Source organism: Tamandua tetradactyla, chromosome 4, assembly GCF_023851605.1.
Source record: "Tamandua tetradactyla isolate mTamTet1 chromosome 4, mTamTet1.pri, whole genome shotgun sequence".
NCBI classification, from domain to species: Eukaryota; Metazoa; Chordata; class Mammalia; order Pilosa; family Myrmecophagidae; genus Tamandua; species Tamandua tetradactyla.
The window spans coordinates 101163127-101188982 of record NC_135330.1 but is presented as its reverse complement, the minus strand read 5'-3'; positions in this window follow the sequence as shown (position 1 = coordinate 101188982).

The window sequence follows — 25856 nt, the reverse complement described above, 5'->3', positions numbered from 1 at the left end:
GAGAGAGATGTGACTCCACCCATTGCAGGTGGGTCTTGATTAGTTTACTGGAATTCTTTAAAAGAGGAAACATTTTAGAAAAAGCTTTAGGGCCACGAGAACCACAAAAGTCCACACAGCTGGGGAAGTTTGGAGATGAAGAAGGAAAATGCCCCTGGGGGAGCTTCATGAAACAGGAAGCCTGAAGAGAAAGCTAGCGGATGTCTCCAGGTTCACCACGTGCCTTTCCAGTTGAGAGAGAGAAACCCTGAGCTTCATCAACCTTTCTTTAGTGAAGGTAACTTCTTGTTGGTGCCTTAATTTGGACAACTCTATAAACTTGCTTTAATTTGGACATTCTCATGGCCTTAGAACTGTAAATTTACAACTCAGTAATTTCCCCCTTATAAAAGCTGTTCCGTTTCTGGTATGTCGCATTCTGGCAGCTTACAAACTAGAACACGTGCTTATTAGCTATCAAATCCTGACATAAGGTAAAGTGCATAAAGTGCTTTGCCTCTCTCACTCACTTGTAGAATCCTCACCACCTGGAATTAAGCTTGACACACAGTAGATGCTCAATAAAATTCATTAACAGAAACATAGAGTGCAAAGTTTGGGTAAATAGGTTTGATGATCAATCTGAAGTGGCTCTTGAAAATGTCACTGGGAACAGACTTGCAGGTGGATGGCGTGCATTGGTTCCTACCTGGGACAGGGGGACATGCCCTGAGAAGCTGCGGGGCCCCTTGATGAGAGGGAATTAAAGGGGACTTACTCTAGGAGCTGGGTTTTGGGTCGGTGACTTTATGAAGACTTAAGGGCACGGCCTTAGCCCAGGAATAGAGACTGCCAAGGAGGCAGAGAAATTCTACAACTGGGAATCTTAAACCTTACTTAGAAGTTGGGGGGTGGGGCAGCAGCAGCCCCTTTTATGAGCCAAGTGAGGGAAACATTTGATCATTTTTGCGACTTAGTTTTTGTTCAGAGATCATTTTTGCGACTTAGAGTTTTTGTGTGTGTTCAGAGATGAGTACAGAGTAGTCCTATTTTTGTCTCGGTCTGTCATGGTCACCAAGCAACCTTCTCGAAAGCTGGTGGAAAATGTTTGACAGGAGAACACCCAGGGCTGGGCAGGTCCTAGCTCTCGGTGGCTGCTTTTCTCTTTCTCAGAATAAATCCAGTTTTTAGTTGTATTTGTCAAGCTTCTCCAGAGAAACTGAAATGACGGAATCCAGGTGTGTGTGTGTGTGTGTGTGTGTGTGTGTGTGTGTGTGTGTGTGTGTGTTAATTAAGAGATTTATTGCAGGAAATTGACTCATAATCCACAAACTAGCAAGTCTGAATTCTCTAGAGCGGGCTGGAGGCTGGAAATTCCAGTAAGAGCGATGCTGGATTCTTGAAACTTGGGAAAGAGTGGAGGGCGCCGTTGAGGCCGAATCCCTTGGGGACCCTTGCAGCTCTCAATTCTCACTCTTCAGGCAGCCACCAATTGGCAGTTGATTGCAGATGCTAATCCCATCTACAAGATATCTCCCACACAGCCAGACCAGTGTGTGCACAAATAACCAGACACCATCACCTTAGCAAACTCACCGTCCCGGCAGTCTTCCAGTTTTGACTTTCTTCCTTGAAGTGTTTTCTGCAGTTAACTAGATGCGATAATGTGAAATTGCACACCGACCTAGAGCAGACCTTGAAGATAACTGACTAAAATTTGAAAATGGGAAAAAAGTCTGAAAGGATATACACCAATTTTTTTAAGTGGCTATTTACATCGTTCATGGGAATGTGAGGGGATTATGTGATTACCTTCTTTTTCTGGAGTTTTCTATATTTTCTAATTAAAAATGAATTTTAAGTGTGTGAAATGTTTTGAATAGGGTGGTAAATATTCAAGGTGCTCAGAATTATAACTTATTGTGAATAATTCCATGATAAGGATTTGTAATCGGAGCGAATTTTTCAGCATGTGGGTAATTTTAGATGAAAATAACTGAACTGAACAAAAGGCCAATTTTCCCGGTCCTGCCACGTGTGACAAAGCTGGTTCAACGTGACCGTGGGAGGGAGGGATCCTGCAGGTCTGTAACTGTAAGTGGTAATAATCAGAACCATTAAGTGCGAGCTCAGCAGTGTGGGGGAGAAAGGAAAAAGAAAATGTATAGGTTTATAGCTCCAAATAAGAGCCCCTTAGGCATCCTGCTCTGGCTTTCTGTAGGGTTTTGAAAGCTTTGTTTCAGGCTGCATTTATAGGGCTTGTGTTCCCGGACTCACTCCTTAGAGGCGTCTAAAATGGCACCTGGAGTGATTTACAGGAGCTGAACTTTGTACTCAAATGAGAGACCAAGGAAAGCAAGACAGCAGGGAAAAGTGAACTTCTAATGGATGTTCTTAACAATTGACTTCAAAGTCTGGTTAGCAATATAAAGGTTCCAGTTTGCTGCTTTGTTTTTCCTGTCCGTGGGAGCACTGTGAATTTCAAATTATAGGGCCACAAAAAATTATATAGTGGGAAAAGATAAACCTGGAAGATAGCTAAAGATAAATCTAGAATGGTCTCATTTATTGACTGATTCATCTAATATTTGCGGAGTGTCTTCTGTGTGACAAGTAGCACGCTAGATGCTGGGAGTACATAGAGTAAGAACTTAGGATTTTGTCATAAATAGTTAAGCACTGAGGGTGGGGAGCAGGGCGTGCAGAATATCTAGACAGACGCTTGTACATGCCATCTGTATGCGTTTCCTGTGGCTTCTACAAAAAATCACCACGAGCATAGTAGCTGAATGCAAATCTGTTCTCCTACAGAGCTGGAGGTCAGAAGTCCAAACGAGATGTCCCTGGGCCAAAACCAAGATGCCTGGGGCTGGCAGGGTTCCCTTGGAAGCTCCAGGGGATGACCAGTTCTCTTTCTCCTTTTCCGATTCTTGACACTGCCCACATCTCCTGCCAGCAATGCCCCGTCAAGTCTTTCTCACATCGCATCGCGCTGACACTGATTCTTCTGCCTGCGTCTTCCCTCGTTTAGGATTTTCATGGTTCCAGTGGAAGCACCAGGGTGTTCCCGCCTCTGCCCCAATTTCAAGGTCGTCGCGTTCACAGCCTTCATTTGCTCTTGTCAACACAATTGTAGAGGCCAGGGATTAGGACACGGACATTTTGGGGTGCCATTCTGTTCTCCCCCAGGACGGGAGCGATCACCCAATGTAACACATCTTTGGAAGGACATGGCCCTCGTTTTTCTGGCCTCCATGTCCTTTTCCTCAGGGACCTCATCATGACGCCTAAAATCCATGGAGGGGTGACCTTAAAATAAAGGTCCTGGGTCCTTTCTCCCTGCCAATTTCATGGATTCTTTTCCAAAATCCTTCCTTTACTCACACAGCTTTTTTTAAACTTCTTTTTCTAAAATATAATATATATATATATATACAAAGAAAAGAAAGAAAACCCAATAATTTTCAAAGCACACTTCAATAAGTAGTTGCAGAGCAGATTTAAGGGTTTGTTGTGGGTTACAATTCCACTATCTCAGATTTTTCCTTCTAGCTGCTCCAAACCACTGGAGGCTAGAAGGAATATTAATATAGTGATACAGCAGTCATACTCGTTTGTTAAATCTATTTTCTCTTTGTACCTCCTCATTCTACTTTGATCCTTCTCCCAACCTATAGGGATCTTCAGGCAAAGCTCTTTCGGACTTTTTCATGTTGAGAAGGGTTGTCGGCACTAAGGGATAGGGGGATGCAATTAACTGATAATCTTAGAAAGGCTGGTGCCTCTGGGTTTCGGGATTTATCTGGCCTAGGAACCTTTGGAAATTATAGGTTCCAGGAAAGCAAACATAGTTCATGAAATGTTTATAGAGTCTGAGTTTAAGCCCTGGGTGTTCTTAAGAGTCAGCAGGAGTGAAGGTGATTGGGGCTCAGCAAACCATAGCAGTTAGCACCATGTAGCTGAAGCTGGCATAAGAGTAGCCTCCAGAATAGCCTCTTGACTCTATTTGATTTCTCACGGCCACTGATGCCTTATTTTATTACAATTCTTTTCTCCTGTTTGGTCAGGAAGGCATTGTCGATTCCATGGTGCCAGGGCCAGACTCTGCCTGGAAGTCATGTCCCACGTTTTCATGGAAACTTTCCCCGCTATGTGTCATGTCCCACATAGAGGTGATGGTAATACTTTATTTTGCAGAGTTGGACTTAGAGAGAGAAAGGCGGCATCTGAGCAACAAAAGGTTTTCCTGGAAGCAACTCTTGAAGTTTGTTATGGGTAGTCTTAGTTTCTCCTTTACAGAAATAAGTTTCAAAGGGCAAGTCTCAAAATCAAGGGCTTGGCCTATTTTCTTAGGAGTCTCCAATGGTGGAGATGGTACCCAAAGTTTCCCTGTAATTTAATATATATATATATATATATATTTTATATTATTATTGCATATATATAATCCCCCGTTTGGACATTTAGGTTCCAGACACAATAAACCTCTCTGCCTTTGGTCTCATACAGTAGGCAGAGGTCTAGAGTACACACACAATCATCTCTTACCCTGTATCCTGATTTACCTTAGTCCCAGCCTCTTTGGCTTTTTTTAAATCTCTAATTGAGGCCTGATCTCTCTTTTTTTTTTTTTTGCTGCTGTTATTGCACAGAGTAATGCTGACTTTTAGGGCTGCTGCACTCCATTTCTGAGTCTTAGGTGTCACAGAGTTACTCAAAGTTCTAGGAAAATGCCAGCTGATGCACATATAGCTCAGCGTCTCAGAATCTAGAAATACACTTACAACTTTAGACCAACTGTGGCTGCTATAGGGCTTACAATTTAGCCTCCAATTTTCCTGTAAGTATTTTCTGAAAGAGACTTCAGCATTCTTGTTTTATTTCTGGACTATTTGGCACAGCACATTGTCCCCAAAGTTTATTCAGTTCATTGTGTGCCTCTAGACAGCCTTCCATTTTGTAGCCACACCATATTCCATCATATAAATGTATCACAGTTCGCCATTCTGCTTCTCAGTCATTGTGCCCTGGGCTCCCTCCATCTATTGGACATCACGGATAATGTCCAAAATAAACAGACCGTGACTTACAGAGCCCTCACTCGGTTGTGCAGTCAGCATTGTCAAGTTTAGACCATTTTCACTGGTTCATAGAGACAAAGAACCAACAAACACAGCCTCACCATACATCAAACCAAAACCACCCCGTATCGCTTGTCCTCCCCCCGCCCCCGTTACTTGCCCCTGGTAGTGCTGTGGTACTATTGACATCTTCCTGTTAGCTATTGGCCATAGCATGCAATTTTAGTTTTTCCCCTAACCCCCCACTACTGTTGACTCTTATCTGAAATTGTAAATAAATGGAATACGTGGCACTATACATCCCCTTTCAATCATATTCCCCTTCAGTATGGCAACGTTACTTGTGATCCAGCTAATTAGTGACCACCACTTCTATCCATTCCCTTGTGTTCAAGCCCAACCTCTTGGGTAGCCTTCCCCCATCTCTATCTTCTGGGTACCTGTTGGTGTGTTAGATTCTACAGGGTAACCTTTACTGGAGTCATAATAGCAAAATCACACAGTATCTGTCCATTTGTGTCTGACTTATTTCACTCAGCATTATGTCCTCAAGACTCATCCATCTTGTCATATGCTTCAGGACATCATTTCGTCTTACTGCTGCATAATATTCCATCATATGTATATACCACGTTTTGTTAATCCGTTCATCTGTGGAAGGTCACATGAATAGTCCTTTGCCCATTTTATAATTGGGTTGTTTGTTCTTTTGTTGTTGAGCTGTATAATTTCCTTATGTACACAGGATATCTAGCCTTCATCTTATACAGGGTTTCCAAATATTTTCTCCCATTGAGTTGGCTGCCTTTTCACCTTTTAGGCAAAATCCTTTGAGGCCCAGAAGCTTTTGATTTTAAGGAGTTCCCACTTACTTATTTTTTCTTTTGCTTCTTGTTCTTCAGGTGCAAAGTTTAAGAAGTTACTTTCTGTTAATAGATCCTGAAGATGTTTCTCTATATTTTCTTCTAGAAGTTTTATGGTACTGGCTCTTGTATTTAGGTCTCTAAATTGTTTTCTCTTTTCTTTGTATATGCTATATTTCAAAATTATAAAACATCAAAAAAAACCTACATGAGTAAAGGACTGCTTTCAATCTCTTACCATTAAGTATGGTACTGGCTATTGATTTTTCATGTATGTCTTTTATGACAGTGAGGAGGTTTCCTTCAGTTCTTACCTTTTGAAGTGTTTTTATCTGGAAAGGATGCTGAATTTCATGAAATACTTTTTCAGTATCAATCAATATGATCATGTGATTTTCAATTTGTTAATGTAGGGTTAAATTATGTTGATTGATTTTCTTGTGCTGACCCACCCTAACATTATTGGTATAAACCACATGCAGTCATGATGTACAATTATTTTAATACATCATTGGATTCATTTTGCTAGAATTTGTTGAGAATTTTTGCATCTGTGCTTATTAGGGAAATTGGTCTGCAGTTTTCTTTTCTTGTAGCATCTTTATCAAGCTTTGATATTAGAGTGATGTTTGCTTCATAAAATGAGTTAGATAGTATTCTTTTTTCCTCAACTTTTTGGAAGAATTTGAGCAGGATTGGTGTTATTTCTTTTTGGAATGTTTGATAAAATTCCCCTATGAAGCCATCTGGTCCTGGGCTTTTTTTGTGGGAAGATTTTGAAGACTGATGAATCTCTTTACTTGTAACTGGTTTGTTGAGAGCTACTCTTTCTACTCAAGTCAGTATAGGTATTTCATGTGTTTCCAGGAATTTTTCCATTTTACCTTAATTGTCTACTTTGTTCACAAATAGTTGTTCATAATATTCTCTTATGATTTTAAAAATTTCTTCAGGATCCATGGTAACAACTTCCCTCTCTTTTCTGATTTTATTTGTGTTTTCTCTTTTTTCCTCTGTCATTCTAGCTAAGGGCCCATCAATTTGATTGATTTTCTCAAACAAACAACTTTTGGTTTTGTTGATTCTTTTTATTGCATTTTTGTTCTCCAGTTCATTTATTTCTGCTTCAATCTTTGTTATTTGTCTTCTTTTATTTGCTTTGGGATCAGTTTGGCTGTTCTTTCTCTAAATTCTCCAGTCAGTAGTTAAGTCCTCACTTTTTGCTACTTCTTGTTTTTTAATGTAGGCATTTAGGGCAATAAGTTTCCCACTCAGCACTGCCTTTGCCGCATCCCATAAACTCTCATGTGTTGTATTCTCATTATCATTTGTCTCCAGATATTTACTGATTTTTCTAGCAATTTCTGCTTTGACCCACTGATTTATTTAAGAGTGTTATTTAATCTCCATATATTTGTGAAAGTTCTGATTCTTTGATAATTATTAATCTCCAGCTTCATTCTGTTGCAATCAGAGAAAGTCCTCTGGATAATTTTAATCTTATTAGATTTATATAAAGACTTTTTTTTGTTCTAGCATATGATCTATCCTGGAGAATGTTCCATGTACACTAGAGAAGAATGCATATCCTGGTGTTTGGGGATGTCTGTTAGGTCTGATTCATTTACCCCATTGTTTAGGTTCTTTATTTGCTTGTTGATCCTCTGTCTGGTTGTTCTGTTTATAGTGAAGAGTGGTGTGTTGAAGTCTCCTACTATTATTTTTTGAAACGTCCAGACACTTCTTTCAGTTTTGCCAATGCTTGCCTCATATACGTTGGAGCTCTTTGAGAGGATACACATTTATGATTGCTATTTCCTCTTGATAAATTGTCCCTTCTACCAATATGTAGTGTCCTTCTTTGTCTCTTATGACTATTTTTTACATTTAAAGTCTACTTTATCTGCTATCAGTATAGCTACTCATGCTTTCTTTTGGTTATAGTCTGCATAGAACATGTTCTTAATCCTTTCACTTCCAATCAAATTGTGTCCTTGAGTCAAAGATGTGTTTCTTGTAAACAGCATATAGATGGATTATATTTTTTAATCCTCTCTGCCAATCTCTTTTAATTGGTGAGTTTAGTCCATTAACATTCAAAGTTATGCTGTAAAAGCAGTTCTTGAATCCGCCATCTTATCCTTCAGTTTTTATTTGTCAGCTCTATATATTCTTTTCCCTCTCTCTTTTCATCCTTTAAGTTACCCAAACTGGTGCTCTTCAATTCTGTGCCCTCCTCCAGGCCCTGCTCACCTGTCTTTTTCTCAGCTGACAGTATTCTCCTTAGTATTTCCTGTAGGGCAGGTTTCTTGTCAGCTAGTTCTTTCAGTCCTTGTCTGTCTATGAAGATTTTAATTTCTCCCTCAGTTTTGCAGGACAACTTGGCAGGATAAACAATTCTTGGCCGGAAGCCCTTCTCATTCAGGATGTTACATATGTCATGACCGCCACCTTCTCCCCTTGCTGGCACTTGTTGAGTAGTCCAAACATGGTCCTATGTGTTTTCCCTTGTCTGTAGTAGATCACTTTTCTCATACTGCTTTGAGGACCTTCTGCTTCTCTTCAACATTTCACAGTTTGATTAGTATATGTCTTGGGGTAGGCCTATTTTGCTTTATTCTATTTGGGGTTCAGTGGGCCTCTTTGATTTGTGTATTTATGTCTTTTATCAGGGATGGAAAGTTTTCATCAATTATATTTTCATCTAACCTTCTCAGCCCTTCACTCTTCTCTTCTCCTTCTGGGACACCGATGATTCTTATATTTTTATGCCTTTTGTTGTCCATCATTTTCCTAAGACCCAGTTCCATTTTATCTATCTTTCTTACCATTTGTTCTTTTGTGCACTCTAATTCAATTGTTCTGTCTTCTAGCGTACTTATTCTTCCTACTGCTTCTTTGAATCTGCTGGCATGTGTCTTTAGTAAATTTCTCATTTGATCTACTACACCTTTCATCCCTGTGATTAAGTCATTTTCTATTTAATAGTTCAAATTCTTCTTTATGCTCTTTCTGATATCCTTCATTTCTTTATAAATATCCTTGAGTAGTTGTTCTGTATTCTGTGTCCCCTCTGGTGTTTTTATTTGGTCATTTGACTGGGAAATTTCTGCCTGGATTTTAATGTGCTTTGTGATTTTCTGCTGTTTTGGGAAACTTTAATTATTTTAGTAAAGTTATTTTGCAAGTTTATTTCCTTCACTCATCTAAAGTTTTGTATTTACTTGGTTTTTCTTTGAAGATTCCCCTTTGCACTTGGTTTGTCAGTATTTCCCCACCAAACCAAGTCCTGGATCTCATGTAGGGTTACAGTTCAACTTGAGGGTCTACTGAAAACTAGACAGAGGTGCAGGGGTAGTTATAGCAGAGTGCTCACGCTCCATGCAGGAGACCCAGGTTTGATTTCCAACCCATACGTACCCCCCAAAAAAATTAAATTAAAATTTTAAAACACACCTCAGCATTAGTAGCCCTGAAGTCCCAGGGAGACACCCCAAAATATTTTGGGAATGAACTCAGACTTGTGCCCACAGAAGGGAGAGAACATTTTTTTTAATGTACAAAATAAAAAATAAGAAATCCACAAAACTATGGATCTATTTTAAATGTACAGTAAAAATAAATAATAAATAATAATAATTCAAATATAGAAAAATATATTTTAAAAAGCCCTATAGGGGTTTAGCCTGCCTGCACACACAGCTTCTTCCCAGCAGGTGGCACTCCTGAGCCCCTCCTCCCTCGGGCCTGCCTCTCCCCAAGTGCAGAAGTGGCTGGAAGATGATGTGCCTGGCAGGGGGCCCGTGGTGGCAGGATGGGGGAGCTGATTGCAGCACTGTGGGGAGCAGCTGATCCACAATGCTCAGCGCCCAGCGAATTTGATATTCACTGTGCCCGCTGGGACAGCTCTTCAGAGCGTCTGGCCAGGCGACTGCCCCCGGCGTTCAGGGGCGGGGCTTTTGGCAGTGGGCATCCAGGCACCCTCTGTGCTTCCCGTGGTCGCTTGGGGAGGCTTCCCCAGCCAGCAGCTGGTCGGGCTGGAGCAGAGGGCTGTCATCCCTCGGAACGAATCTGAGTGGATTCCCCGCACGCTACTGCCTGCCCCCGCTGGGACCTCGGTCACTCGGCCATCCTCATCCTCCCCCCTCCTCCCTGTGAAGTATTGAAGACCCTCTTTCTTTGACCACTGCCCATCCTCCCCCCGGGACCGGAGCCCTGCTCATTCTGCCCCCATCCCCTAAAATGTTCTGTGGCTCAGGGATGAATCCAGCCTACCCTGCTCTGCCATCTTCCTGGAAGTCCTAATTCTCGCTCTCACACAGCGTTTTTATAAGTTGCTGGGAAACTTCTCACCATGCATCTACATAGTGATATCTTTATAGCCACTTTCTTATTCTATCGTGAACTATAATCTTATTTACCCAATAAATAAGGATAAACTGTGCTCGGATGAGCTGTGCTTAGACACAGACTGGGTCATGTATTTTTCATATTCAGTGTTCTTTGAGAGTTTAATGGTGAGCTCTTCAAAGGCAGGGACTGAGGTTCTGGGATTCTTCTTTTCATTCCTTACACACACAAAGGGCCAGGCGCAAGCCATATGCTCAAAATACTGACTGTATAAATGACCAGATGTTATAATAAGATTTTCTGGACTATCATTTACACACAGATGTGATTTCAAAAGTTAGAATCACAATTAAAATGTGCACCAGGCTTAGGAATGGTTAGGTGGCAGAAAAACAGTGACCCTCTTATTCTACACCTCAGTTCCCCAGCAGGCCTGTGGGGATGGAAATGTCTGCCAAAGCACTTTCCCATGGTTCCTGGAGAGAATGGTACGTGTGTGCATGTGTGTATATGTGTGTGCATGTGTGTGCACATGTGAACATGTATGCATATGTATGTGTGTGAGTGTGCACACGTGAGCATGTGTGCATATGCATCTGTATATGTAAGTGTGCACATGTGAACATGTGTGCGTGTGTGTGAGTGTGCGCACACGCGTGTGTGCGTGTAAATGTGCACATGTGAGCGTGTGTGCATGTGTATGTGTGTGAGTGTGCATACGTGCATGCATGTGTGCATATGTATGCATGTGTAAGTGCACATGTGAGCATGTGTGCATGTGTGTGTGTAAGTGTGCACGTGTGCATGCATGTGCACAAGGGGTGTACTTAGCTGCTACTCTTGAGACGTCACTAGCTGCCCTCCTTCTTTCTGGTCCACACAGCCTCTTTTTCTCACAGAGTGGTGAGTCAATGCCCTAGTGCTCCCATGTCAAGAGGCCCTGCCCTTTCCCGGCCACACCTACCCTGCCCTCCTGCCTGCCCTCCTCTGAGCCGCCCCACACCTGTAAGCTGGGATTTGCATCCTGAAGGCACTTCCACCAGGGCCCTTCTGCAAGCAGACCTGGGTTTGTTCCCAGGTGCCCTTTTATGAAAAGAAGCTGCTGCGAGTGCTCTCCAGGGCGTTTGCTGGCCATGCCTCTGCATCTTTCTTTATATCTGGGATTCGGGTAGCTCAGACCCTGATGTGTAATGTGTCTGTGTGACCACAGTTCATCCACTGCTTCTGTCCCAGTCACCAGCTCTACCTCCCATAGCTGGGTGAGCCTCTCCCTGTGCCACCCCCAAGACTCTTCAGCCAAGCAGCCAGGCTGTCCTGGGAAAGAGCAGCCTCTGTGCAAACTCCATACTAGCCTGTTTCCCTCAGAGCAAATCCTTACCAGTGTCCGCAAGGACGCACCTGGCCAGGCCTGGCTGACCGCCATCTTAAGTACTGGGTGCCCCTGAAGGTGAGACTGAGCCCCTCTTCTCGTTGCCAGGTGGTGGGTCCAGGGCCTCGGGCACAGGGCAGGGCGTGTCTTTAAACCTCGTGCAGAGGCCAGGCCCAGAGTCCCTGGAAGGAGTGGAAGCCTCAGCATCTCACCGTCAGCCCTGTCTGGTCTGAGGATGAAAGTTAGGGGATATCAGGTGTGGGACCCAGCCACTTGACTCATGGGGCATCTTCCTCTCCTCGTTTAACCACAGGTTCAGCTGAAACTGCCCTACAAATGTGAGTTCCTTTTAGTTAGGAGCCAGGTTTCCCTTTTGCACTCTGCAGCATCAGTGTCTAACACATTTCTAGATAAAAAACATTAATATACTTAAATATATTGTAAAAGTATAAAATGCAGTTAAAATATTAATGTATTAATTTCTTATTATCTTGTTCCTCAGGCCTCAGAAATGTAATCGCCTCCCAGTGATTGGCTATATTTAATTACGTAAGCATCATGAACTCAGTGGAATGGGAATTCACTTTCCACTAGAATTCCTATACCAGACACACTTTTCAAAGATGATTTTCTGAAGCAGTTGCTTGAAACTGTATAGTGCAGAAGATTTACATGATAACAATTCTCAAAAGGGTTTAAAGATGCTCAGCTCATTGGTTTAACTCTCCCACATTTTAAAAAGCATTTTATTTGAAAATGAACGTGTGTGATATAAAGGTATTGTCAAGATAAGGGAAGGAAACGTGTGTGTTTATTTCACTTTTGTGGAATGCACTTGTAAACACTTGGGAGCATGAAATTTTGGAGAATCAGACTGCTTTATCCTTTGTCTTCAAACGATCCTTTTTAATCCTGAAGTTTCTTATAGAACAAATGTCAAAGATTTAACGCAAACTCCCCAAAAAGTTTTAACAGCATTATTGAGATATAATCCACATACCATACAATTGGCCCATTTAAAACATGCAAGTCAGTGGCTTTGTTTATTTGCAGAGCTATGCAGCTGCCACCTGTACCAGTTTTAGCACATTCTCATCACCCCAAAAGAAACCCCTTTCCCACCAGTAGGCAGTCCCCAATTCACCCACCTGTCCTTCCTCAGCCTCAGGCAGCCACTAATCTGCTACCTTTCTCTATAGGTTTTCCTATTCTGGACATTTCAGATGGAATCATGCAATATGCAGTCTTTTTTGAATGGATTTTTCACTTAGTATAATGTTTTCAAGGTTCATCCATATTGTAGCACATATCAGTACTTCATTCTTTTTTATGGTAAAATAATACCTCGTATGGCTATAGCACATTTTATTCACTCATTCATCTATTAAGGGGCATTTTGGGCTATTTTGAGTAATGATGTCATGAACATCCATATACGAGTTCTTGTGTGGACATAGACTTCCACTTCTCTTGGAGAGACATAAAGAAAGTAGAGTAATTGGTTGAAACACGTATATCTATGAGTGAAATTGCTGGGTCATAGAGCAACTCCTATGTTGTTTAACCATCTGAGAAACTGCCAGGTGTTTTGCATTTTGCATTTCTATCAGCAATGCATGAGAGCTCCCATTTCTCCACATCGTTGTCAACACGTGTTATTAGTTATCTTTTTGATTCTAGTCATTTTAGTAGTTGTAAAATAGTATCTTGTGGTTTTATTTCTACGTTGAGCATCTTTTCATTAACTTGTTGGTGATATGTACGTCCTCTGGGGAAATGGTCATAAGCTGTTTGTCTATATTTAAATTGGTTGATTACTCTTTTTATTATGAAACTTCAAGAATTCTGTACAAGTCCCTTAAAAGGTATATGATTTGCAAATGTTTCCTCCCATTCTTTTGGTTGTCTTTTTACTTTCTTGATGGTATCATTGAAGCAGAAAAGATTTTAATTTTCATGAGGTGATATTTACCTATTTTTCCTTTGTTATTATGTTTGTCTAGCTCTAGGTCACAAAGATATACTTCTATAATTTCTTACAAGAGTTTTACTTGTTTAGCTCTCACATTCGAGCCTGTGATCCATCCTGAGTTAGCTTTCCTGTATGAGGAAGGGTGCAGCTCCGTCCTCCCGCATGAGGACATCCGGTGCTCCCAGCACCATTTGCTGGAATGACTATTCTTTCCCCCGGGGCGTGGCTCTGGCACCATTGTGAAAAAACAACCAACTATGAATATAAACATTTGTTTCTGAATTCTTCACTCTATTCCGTTGACTTATATGTTTCTCCTTATTGCGGCACCATCATATCTTAATCACTGTAGCTTTCCAATACATTTTGAAATTGGGAAGTGTGAGTCGTTCAACTTTTTTCTCTTTCAAAATTATTTTTGCTATCCTGTTTGAATGTATTTCATTCACAGCTACTATGTTAGGATATCTATTATTGAGTGAAAGAGGCTAGATAGTTATTAAGTTATATTGAATGGACTACCCAGTTTCCTGATTCCCTTTGATGGAATAAAAACAGCGGGTAAGTCAGGCCTGCTGGGATTTCCAAAGAGTGAGGATGGATTTTTAGACAACCCATCTAGCCCCTGTTGCTTATATAAAATCTCACCCAGACATTTTCTCCCCACCAGCTCTTACTCTGCCAAACAAGAAGCCTGCCCTCCCAGCACACAGAGCTCCTTAGAGTCTCAGTTCTCTTCAATATATTCCAGGTCAGTTCTCTCGTATGGTCTCGTTACTCTGCTGCAGTTTGTATTTAACCACTGGGGATTGGCTGAATGTATTTCCATGTCCTAAAAATGTTGGGTGATCGCTACATGATTCTCCGGCAGGTTTGCCATACTGTCCAACTCTGGAAAATGTCAAACTTTAAAAGTGTATCTGTTGGTTCTAAATATTTTCTAGACCAAATGGAAATGTGGTTTGTAACAGAGTAAATCTAAGACATTCTTACTTGAATAATGAAAATAACTTCACTTCTTTTGATTAGCAATGTAATTGCTTACCATCTTAAATATTTAATAAGCTGTAGAGCTAAAAAGGATAATTCCCTCTTTACTATGCAAATAAATAATTGAAACTGATGAGCCTGGATATTTTAAAAGAATGGAAAATAGAACATGTGCTTTATTTTATTTTGGTTCAATTAATGGGAGGCAAAACACTTCCTGGAAAAGACTTATCTTAAAAAAAAATAAATAAATAAAGCAATTGTTGGAAAATGACCTGCTTGTCTTCAAAGTGTCAACATAAAAGATGAAATAACTGTCTATAAGCCAGAAAATATAGTATTTGGCTGAAATACATAATCAAAGAGAGCACTTTAATCTTCCCATTTCCCTTCCTTCCTTCCTTCCCTCCTTCCTTCCTCCCCCCCTTCCCTCCTTCCCTCCTTCCCTCCTTCCCTCCCTCCCTTCCTTCCTTCCCTCCTTCCTTCCTCCCCCCCTTCCCTCCTTCCCTCCTTCCCTCCCTCCCTTCCTTCCTTCCTTCCTTCCCTCTCTTTCCCTATGCTGATGGCTCTGGATTTTCTTTGGTTTGTACTAACTGATTAAATGGTTGTTTACTTCCTGGCTTTCTCAAAACAATTCTTCCTGATTCCCAACCTAACATCTATGAGCTGATTACTTAAAGCCAGCACTTCACGAATCTCAGTGTACATATCAATCACCAAGTCGTTTTATTAAAATGCAGATTCTGATCCAATAGATCTAAGACAACGCCTGAGACTCTGCGTTTCTAACTAGCTAAGGGTGGTGACAACTCTCCCCCTTTCCTGGTGAATAAGACAGGCAGGTCTTGGGTGGACAATAGGTGTTCTCTATCATATTACTTCTCTTAAACAATGTCTTGTATATTCTCCCAGTGATATATTAGGCCTAAACAATAATATTCATTACATTTTAAACACAAGGAGTTGCGTTTTGTACCATTTTGCACTTTGTTTTTCCATTTGCTACAGCTCAGAGAATGTTCAGTATCATTTTCTCCCATGTTCTTTCTAAATCATTGCTGTTTATATTAAGAAACATTATTAAATTTGTGTGTGGGTTATGTACCCAGCTAACCTGCTGGATTCTGTTACTGTTTATAATTTTTTTACAGTTAATTCTTTAGAGTTTTTCCAAGTTATATCAACTTCAAATAAGTGAAATTTTATTTCCCCTTTCCCATATTTATGATTCTTGTTTTATCCTATCAGCTAATATTTCCTGGACAGCATGGCGATAATGGCATCTTTGTCCTATGCCTGACTTTGAAGGGAATGCTTCTACGTTTCTTTTAAGGCAAGTTGCTGACTTCAGAGTTCCTCCCATTAAATCTCTTATTCTCTGTCTCTGCCAATAAGGGTTTTGTGGTTAGAGGAATGGGTTTATGTTATATCTATATAGTATTTTTAAGAAAGCATCTATTCCTTCTATTATGAATTTCTTAAACTGAGATTGGACATTGCAGTTTATTTAATGACTTTAGAGTCTGTGGAAATAGTTTTCTTTCTAAACATAACTATGCTGTATCATATGAATACATTTCATAATAGTGAAACTTTCTCATCTTTAGTATGTAACCTCTTTGGTCATGAAACAGTGTTCCTTTAGTTAATAACTTTATTGAGATAAAATCCATATGCAGTAAGCTGCACATATTTAAAATGTACAATTTGTTGTATTGATACGTTTGTAAACTCTTCAAAGCACCACCACAATCAAGATGTAATGTATTTATATCACACTCAAATGGAGCCATACCTTATGTACAGTTTTGTGCCTAGCTTCTTTTACTCACATAATGCTTCTGAGATTAATCAATGTTGCATGAATGAGTAGCCCATTCCTTTTACGGCTGAGTAGATGTTCTCCTAATAATGAATGTGAATGTTGTGTTTTGTTTATCCACTTATCAATTGATAGACATTATTTCCCTTTGTTTTGGTAATTACAAATAAAATTTTAATGAGCATTAATGTACAAGTCTTTCAGTGGATATTTTTTGTTTTCTTTTGTGTAATTACCTGTTCTAGTTTGCTTGCTGCTGGAATGCAATATACCAGAAACAGAATGGCTTTTAAAAAGGGGGAATTCAATAAGTTATAAGTTTACAGTTCTAAGGTCATGAAAATGTCCAAATTAAAGCAAGTCTATAAAAGTGTCCAAACCAAGGCACTATCAAGAGGTTACCTTTACTTAAGAAAGGCCAATGAGGTCAGCGTTTTTCTCTCTCAACTGAGCACGAACATGGCGACATCTGCTAGCTTTCTCTCCAGGCCTCTTGTTTCACAAAGCTCCCCCAGGGGTGTTTTCCTTCTTTATCTCCAAAGGTCACTGGCTGGTGGACTCTGCGGTTCTCTCCTCATTCTGCCGTGGTTCTGTGGCTTTCTCCTCATTCTCAAAAAGAACTCTCTCCAAAATGTCTCTTCCATAGGATTCCAGTAAACTAATCAAGACCCATGTAGAATGGGTGGAGACACATCTCCATCTAGTCAAGTTTAATCTCCACAATTGATTGAGATAACCTAATCCATGGAGATAACCTAATCAAGTTTCCAATTTATAGTACTGAATAGGGATTAGAAGACACCGCTGCTCCCACAAGATTGATTAGGATTAAAACATGGCTTTTCTAGGGTACGTAAACCCTTTCAAACTGGCACATTACCTATCTGTGAAATATCTTGGTGGCATTTTCGGTATATATTTACATGTTTTTAAATGTCTATTTCCCAAAGACTTGGCAACATTTTTTTCCCACCAGAAGTATGTGGAAGTTGCTCAACATCCTTACCAGCTCCTGGTAGCCTCAGTGTTTTTTTTATTTTAGCACTTCCAAGGGGTGTGTGGCAGCATCAAATTGTGGATTTAATTTAAATTTCCTTGATGACCAATTACGTCAAGCATCTTTTCATGTGCATACTATGGCCACTTTTATATTAAACTTTGTGAAATGTCTGTTCAGATTTTTCTCTCACTTTTGCATTGGACTGTGTGAATTTTTACTGAGTTGTAAGAATTATTTAAATGAGTTATTTAAATATTCTGGATGCAAGTCCCTTATGGATATATAATTTGCGGGATTTTTCTCCCAGTATATGATTTGCCTTTTTTGTTTTCTTAATATCAGGGCTGCAAGAAAGTTTTAAATAATCTATACCATTGATCAATGTTTAACTCTCTACAACCTCATTATAGAGCACCAATCTGATCCATCGTGGTAAAGTGTGCCCTCGGGTTTAGACAACCCTCTGTTCCATCTTTGGATAAACTTTACTATGACACCAGTGTGGACCTTCTCCCCTTTATTTTAAACACTTCAATTCTTCTCTTAGGAATATCTTCAAATTTAAAAACATTTAATCCACCTTTAAAATGGATTAAGATCTTTACTGTCAAAGTGATTTCCTGGTTAGGACTGTGTGCTGGTTTGAGGCTATTACGTACCCCAGAAAAACCATTATCTTCTTAATCCTAATCCAATCTTGTGGGTGGGTCCATTGCTGGGCGGGACCTTTTGATTAGATTAGTTCAATGGAAATATGACACCGCCCATTCAAGGTAGGTCTTAATTCATTTACTGGAATCCTTAAAAGAGCCAATATAGGGAGCAGATGCCCTAGACACAGACAGTTGGAGATGCTTGGAGAGCTGACATAGAAAGCTACTGGAATCAGAAGCTGAAAGCAATGGTAGCCCAGGAACAAAGGATCAGGTGATGCCAGCCATGTGCCTTCCCAGCTGGCAGAAGAACCCGAGATGAGATCGGTCTTTCTTTATTGAAGGCAATGTCTTGTTGATGCATTGTCTTGGACATTCTCACAGCCTTAGAACTGTAAACTTGTAACTTAATAAATCTCCCACTGTAAAAGCCAATCTGTTTCTTATATATGGCATTCTTTCATGCTTTAGCAAACTGAAACAGACTGTTTATTGATCCCATTTTGGCTAGAACATATTTATGTCTCTGTGTATGACTTATCAGAGGGTGATGGAGAGGAGAGAAGGAGTATGAGGTAAGGAGTACTCAATGAATTTAGATAAGTAACTCCTCATATTTTTAATTTTAAGAAACTCTCTGCATTAATCAGTATCTTGACTCTCATTTATTTTAAAAGACAATAAAACTATTATTGGCTGCATTTTATTTCTTCTATAAAGTAAGACATTAATGTATAATTATCTACATGTTGATATGGGCTTTTGTTACCCCTTTGACTTAATATTTATGGTCTGAGTAAGATTGAAAAATTGAGATTGCAAGCATGCTGTGTAGACACATGTACAGACATGCTTACACTCCATTTAAAAATAGAACTCAAAAATCCAAACATTGTGTTATACATAATTTGCCTACAAATGATTTTCCTCTGATGAATAAATGTAAGTCTAGAAGACTATATGATTTTTTCTTCTTTTTCCCTCAACAATAACAGATTAGGAGAAAAGAAATGTCAGTGCATTCAACATTTTCTCATTTGTAAAAGGAGGTGTTTGATCTCTACCACCCTGTCCAGTATAAATGTAAACTTCATGATATTTTTGCTAAGAAAACACAGCATTCAATGCTTTAGAAATATGTTTTAATCTGTGTTCCTTAGAAATGAGGGGCTGAGACAAAGATTAAGTTCTGATATTTTATTAGGGAGGTGCAATCCCAAGGAAATGAAGGAGGGTAAGGAGAAATGAGATTAGGACAGACCGAAGCTACACCAGGTACTGTGTCCAGGGGCTGGTCACTGCTTTGATGTGAAGGACACAACCACACACCCAGCGAGGGTGCCTGCTAGATGTGGGGCATCTCCAGAGAGACCGACTTAGAACACACCATTGGAAGGAGGGAAAACAAGGAATGTATCTGTCTGGTCCCATGCCAGCTGCTTTCTGCCATTTGTCAGTCTGCCCTAAAGAAAGGTAATTTCCCAGAACGTCTGACTTGTATCATCCAAACCTTCACCAACTTCCCTGGAAGCCAGATCCGAGTCAGAAGAGATGGGCAATCCAGGAGCTGCAGGTGTGGTGGGATCCCATGGCCGCACAGTGTGACATTAGGTGTGGAGTTGTGCATGTGAGTGATGATATGCTCGTGGCTGAGACTCACAAGTCAGATGGGCTCTTGCAGGTAGAGGAGCCCAGAGACACTCAGGAGACTGCAGGTGTGCCAACATGAGGTGCTTCCTCACTGATGGATTAGCTACAGAGGAAATGGGAAGGATCAATGTCACATGATTTTTCCTAAACATAAACTTTATGTGGCTTTCTGATTGTGCTACAGACACCTTATTAGCAAAAATAGGTGTGGAGTTGTGCACCGGAGAGATAACAATGTGTGTGGAGTTGTGCACATGAGCGATGATACCAGGTGTGGAGTTGTACATATGAGAGATGACACCAGGTGTGGAATTATGCACGTGAGAGATGACACCAGGTGTGGAGTTGTGCACGTGAGAGATGACACCAGGTGTGGAGTTGTTCATGTGAGTGATGACACTAGGTGTGGAGTTCTGCATGTGAGAGATGACACCAGGTGTAGAGTTATACATATGAGTCTGCAGCTTACAGGAGAAGTTTGAACTAGATGTATAAATGTGTCATCAGTATGTAGATTGTATTAAAACCATAGAATTAAACAAACTCATGATTGCCTTACAGTACTGTATAATTTGTTATGTGCATTGTTTCTTTTCTCTCTTTAATATAAAACCTGTGAAGAAAGGCTGTCAGTCTTGGTCAGGCACCTGCAGCAATCCCTCACAACTACACAGCAGGAAGTATTTCCGTGATTTGTCCATCGGGAAAAGGGTGTCACTTGAGAACAGTAGAGAGGGAGGGAAATGCTGGGCGTCCTGGGTGAAGAAGTGAGAAAGCGGTGTCCATCAGGTGGAGGAGAGGACGGGCTGGGGAGAGGTCACGCTTTCGGCCGGCTGCCTGCACACACAGTGCTCGTGTCCATCGTTGGACAAATGTCTTTCCTCCACCACGTGCAGGAGCTGCAGCCCAAGAGCCGAGTAACCCACCAATGGAGGGGTTTCTCCAGGTGCATCGAACTGAGGGAAAGCGGGAAGTGGGATCGGCTCCCTGAAGAAATTCCTAAACTCTTATCTGCCTGGAGAGGCGGAGGAGGGCTGGGTTTGCTGAGGGTGGTGGCTGTGTCCCAGAGTTAGTGTGGAGACCTCGACACATGATTCATTGTTTTAAGTGTGGCCTGGGGCGGAATATTGCCCATGAAGGGAAAGACAGAAACTAGGGGTCCCAGAGTGGGGTGGCTGTGCCTGAGATACTTAGCCATCGCTCACCCAGACAGCACACAAAATGTGGCTACTGAAGAGGCTCCAGCGCCCCTGAGGTTGGACCAAGGGGTGTGGCATTTCCTGCAGAGGCTGGGACAGGGCACTTGGTGGCAGGACCAGGTTGCCTCCAGGTACCTGTTTACTAAGCCCATAACGTCCACACTGGCAGAGTCCTAAGCCTCTTGTAGGCTCCAAAAATGATCTCCTACTTCTATCGTGGTTAAAGTTTACATCGAATCCAATTAAAGAACAGATTGAGCCGTTTAATGCATTTCGCAGATGCGCAGCACTGAAAGCCCTGGGGCTGGCAGCTGGGTAAGTCAGCAGGCTAACGGGGAAAGCGGGGAGCAGATGAACATTTAGCAGTGGAACATTACGCAGCAATACCTGCAATTCAGATGGATTTTAATAAGGTATTAAAGTATTCTCAACAAGTAATAGTACCTAAAGCATCATGGATTTTAATGTCATCCTCCCTAAACGTTTACTTATCACCTTCTCAACTTTAAGAAGCTAAGTACATAAGAGAGAAGCTTCTGTCGTGAGCTCCACATCTCTCTTGTTTACACTTGAGTTCCGTGGTTGTGATTGAGCATCTAGAGGTTTCTCTGTGAGACACGCAGCACAGAAGAATTGGATATTAAGCATCCTCACCTATACACAGATGCATAGCAGCAAAACTCCCAGGGCCCTGAAGGGAGTTGAATTCTCCATGTTTTACCGCTTTCTATTTGTTTGAAAAAAGTTCTCAAAACATGCTCAAAAGTAGGATTGTATGATGAATGGCCGTACAGCCATGCTCCAGATATTACAATTATCAAGACTGTACCACATCCTTTCTCCTTTATTACTTGTTGCTTTTTTTTGTGGAGGTAGTTTTTAGAAAACTATTTTTTCATTTCATCCCTAAATAGAGTGCATCATTTTTTTAGCTTGAGATTTTTGTGTTATTAAATGTACTTAATTATTTAACAGTTTTTCAAACCATCGCCACGTTTTGTCTAGTAAAAAAGCTTACATATGCTTCCTGATGCATACTGCTCTAGCAGGAGTAGAGTGAAAAAATAATAATTATTTTGAAGAACGTCAGGACATAGACCAATTGGATAAAACAGGTATTATGTCATTTTTAAATTAAACTTTTAAAAAATTTGGAAATAACTGTAGATTTTCATGCAGCTGTAATAACTCTTACAGAGCGATCCCATGCACTCTTTTCCCAGGATAGCTCAACGGTGATATAGTGCAGAACTGTAATCCAATATCACAACCAGAATACCAGCACTGGTACATCCAAGGAACGGGGTGTTTCCCTCACCAGGAACATCCTCCAAATGCCCTTTGATAGCCAAACCCACCACCCTCCTTGACCCAGGGCAGCCATCAATTATGGTCCATTTCTACAATTTTTGTCATTTCAAGAATGTCTTATTAATGGAATTGTATGGAATGTGGTCTTTTAGAACTGGTTTTCATGTTTCAGCACAGTCCCCACAGATCATCACTGGGTTGATCAGTAGTCTTTTCCTTTTATTGTGGAGTGGTATTGCTGGTACAGGTGTGGCTTTCACAATTTCTTTTTTGAGTTTTATGAACTTTAGCTATGATATATCTTGACATGGATTTCCTTCTGTTTGAGTTTCATTCATCTTCTTGAATGTGTAGCTTTATGTGCCTTGCCAAGTTTGTGAAGTTTTCAGCCATTATTTCTCTGAGTACTTTTTCAGCCCTGCCTTCTCTCTCCTCTCCTTCTGGGGCTCTGATAACATGAATGTTGGATCACCTGGAATAGTCCCACCTGCACCTGAGGGTCTTTTCAGTTTTTAACCCATTTTCTCTCTGTCGTAATGCTGAGCAATTTCTACTATTCTACCCTCCAGTTGATCCATTCTTTCCTCTGTCCCCTCAGGCTGTGCTGAGCTGATGCACTGAGTTTTTTATTTTGCCTATTATATTTTTCAGGTGCAAAATTCCCATTATATTCTTCTTTATGTCTACATCATCTACATCTGCAACTACACCTCCACCTCACCTCCACCTCCACCTCCATCTATATCTATAGCCATAGGTTTCTGCCCCTATTTAAAGCTTCTGATATACCTAGCTCTCTCTGAGCAGCTCACACAAGTGAAGGGAGAGCATTGCCTCGGTCTTGCCTGGTGACGGTTAACGTCCAGTCTTCTCAGCCTCTGCTGACACTAAGAAGTAGAGGGAGATTCTTGTTACTTCCTGGAATCTCCAGCTCCCCCCAGGATCTCCTCTGGAATGAATGTGAGTGGTCTTGTTACTACTGGGAGATGGCGAATGTTCCAACTCTCCACGGAGGTGCCTCTGAACCACCTGGTGGGGGGGGGGTGCCTCCTCATCACCAGGTGGAGACGGAAGTAGTCTGGGCTTTCCTGGCCCCCTCAGTGACTCCCCCAGGCGGGGTTCTCCTTGCAGTCAGCAGGTTGAAAGTCCTGGAGCCCTCCTTGGCCTCTCTGGCACCACCCCAGCAGAGGGGTGGAGACTCTGCTACAGCCTGGTGGGCTTCTAATTCTACACCCCTCACCAGGCCTGGGTGGGAGTGAAACCAGTTTTATCTGTGGTCTTTGCTGCAGCTGAGCAGTGATGGTCTACAAGTTTCTGTCTTCCTGGCCCTTTGGCAATGGTGATGGGGCTAATACAGTGTTGAGCCTCTTTGGGCTGCCCCTTGGCACCTCTGGGTGGCCAGGATCTTCAGTCCAAGTCTGGGGTATTTGAGGCAAAAAGAAAACCCAGGAGCTTGCCACTTGTAGTTGCACAAGTGCTAAGATCCCTAGCTGTGCTCACTGTCTCCTCTCCACCTTTCAGAATTTTCTCATATTATATAAGGACTTTTTATTAGTACTTAGTAGAAGAAATGGTGAAGATTATGTCTATTCCCTTATTGGAATGGTAAAATGTCACTTTAAATATGAAAATAATGAATTATCATATGTTTCTATTTAAACATGTAAAAACCCAGCATCCTGTCACATTTTTTAAAGGACAAAATGCAATGAATGAAGAATTTTACTAACATTCTTTTGATGAAACCCTCAGTCATACTTTTAGGAAATAAATGAGGAGTGTCATTTATTATCAAGGAATATACATCAATGAGCTAATGTATTTCGCTTTTCAAAAATGTAAAACAGGGACACCAGAAAATTTTGCCAGTTATAAATTACTATACTCATAGATTTACCCAAATATAAAAATCTCATTCAATAACAAGGAGGTTTTAATTTCATAATTAGGCCACCCTGTTGTTTTATAGCTCTGACAAAGTTGTCTGCTTTGGACCAACTAATTTTCAGCAATTTGACAATAAACAAAAATGGTGAACTTCGATGGCTGTGTCAACTGACCTAATTCAGTTATCAAGATGGCCTAAAACACCAAAATGGTCATTTAAAAATCAGCTAATTATCACAGGCTAAGCCGAGATCATGAACTTTCTGAGAAAGAATTGAAATACTTGTTTTCTTTTTTTTTTTTTTTTTTGTATGCTGTATGGTGGGGTCACATTTCATTATTTTTCCATGTAAAACCCCATTATTGCAGCACAATTTGCTGACTGTTTGTTTGTTTGTTCTGCTTGCTTGGTTTTAGGGAAGGGCATTGACTGGAAATCAAAGCTGGGTCTCCCTCATGGCAGGTGAGAATTTTACCACTAAACTATCCTTGCACCCCTTCCTTTGAATTTATCAATAAATCATACCCACTAACAATCCTTTAGTCAATATTTTAGTCTTTATTAATTGAACTATTCTTTTTTTAGTTTGTATTCTATCTTGCTATAAATAGATTCCCAAAATATGATGGTTAAATAAGTAAAACTTTTAGATTTATCTGTTTTCCACTTATTTTTAGACCATCTCCCAAGAAAAACTAGAAGCAGAGAATTAAAAGAGTCACTAAATAACGTCTGATCTTTCCCGTTTTCTACTCTGGGATTCTTGGAAACTGACGCATTTCCTTGCGTTTCAGTAGCTGATATAATGTGTTTCCCCTTACCACTATATTCAACTTTTTCTGTCTCCTGAGAAGCTATTTTGTGGTAATAGCCACTTAAAACTTGGTTTTGTACCCCCCACAGTTATGGGCAAGTTGAAAAGTTGTAACATATTTCTAAATAAAGCCATTTCTCTCGTTCTGGCAAGCAGGAGGGCACATTCACAGTCATCTAGTCCATTAGTGTACCTATTTCTGTGGCAAGGAAGAGTTACAAAATGTTAGGAAATGCAATCAGATTGCAGAGAGTACTCTGAAAATTATTTTTACTCACAATTATATCATTAAATAAGAGTGCCACAAATAATGGTTGGTTCTTTGTTCTTAGGAAACATCAGAAGGAAATATTACAGCATCTACTGCTTCACAGCATCAGAAAACAGGGAGCATTCTTTTTCCCGGGGTGAATTCAGATGAAAATGACAAGAAAAAGTGGATACGTTAGACAATACCCAGGGGAATCTTTGAGGAGTCTTTTGCTTGAGTTAATTACAGAGCTATTTCAGAGGTACATTTCTAATTTCTCAGCCCCAAGTTTGGTTATCATAGTGGTCCTTACACAAGCATGAGAGGGAAACCATCTTTCTGGTATTGGTCACTTCTCGGTGAAATTTTAATTCATCAGATTTCTAATGCGATTTTGGGTCATGTATATAGTTCATGGAAGTACTGACTTATTTCCACTTTAGTCAGTTGGCTTTACCTTTTCTCTTTGGTCCTTGACATTTCTGAATGTTGCCTCTGAAGTCAGTAAATATTAGCAGTACTTTGTTCCAAACCAGGCGCTCAGGCTTACGGTGAGAGAAATCTTGAACTATGTTTACTTTAGCCTTCTACTCTCAAGTCAAAAAAAAAAAAAAATGGAAGCTCATTCTCTGAAATGGGATTCTTCACTTTATAGAGAGCCTTGA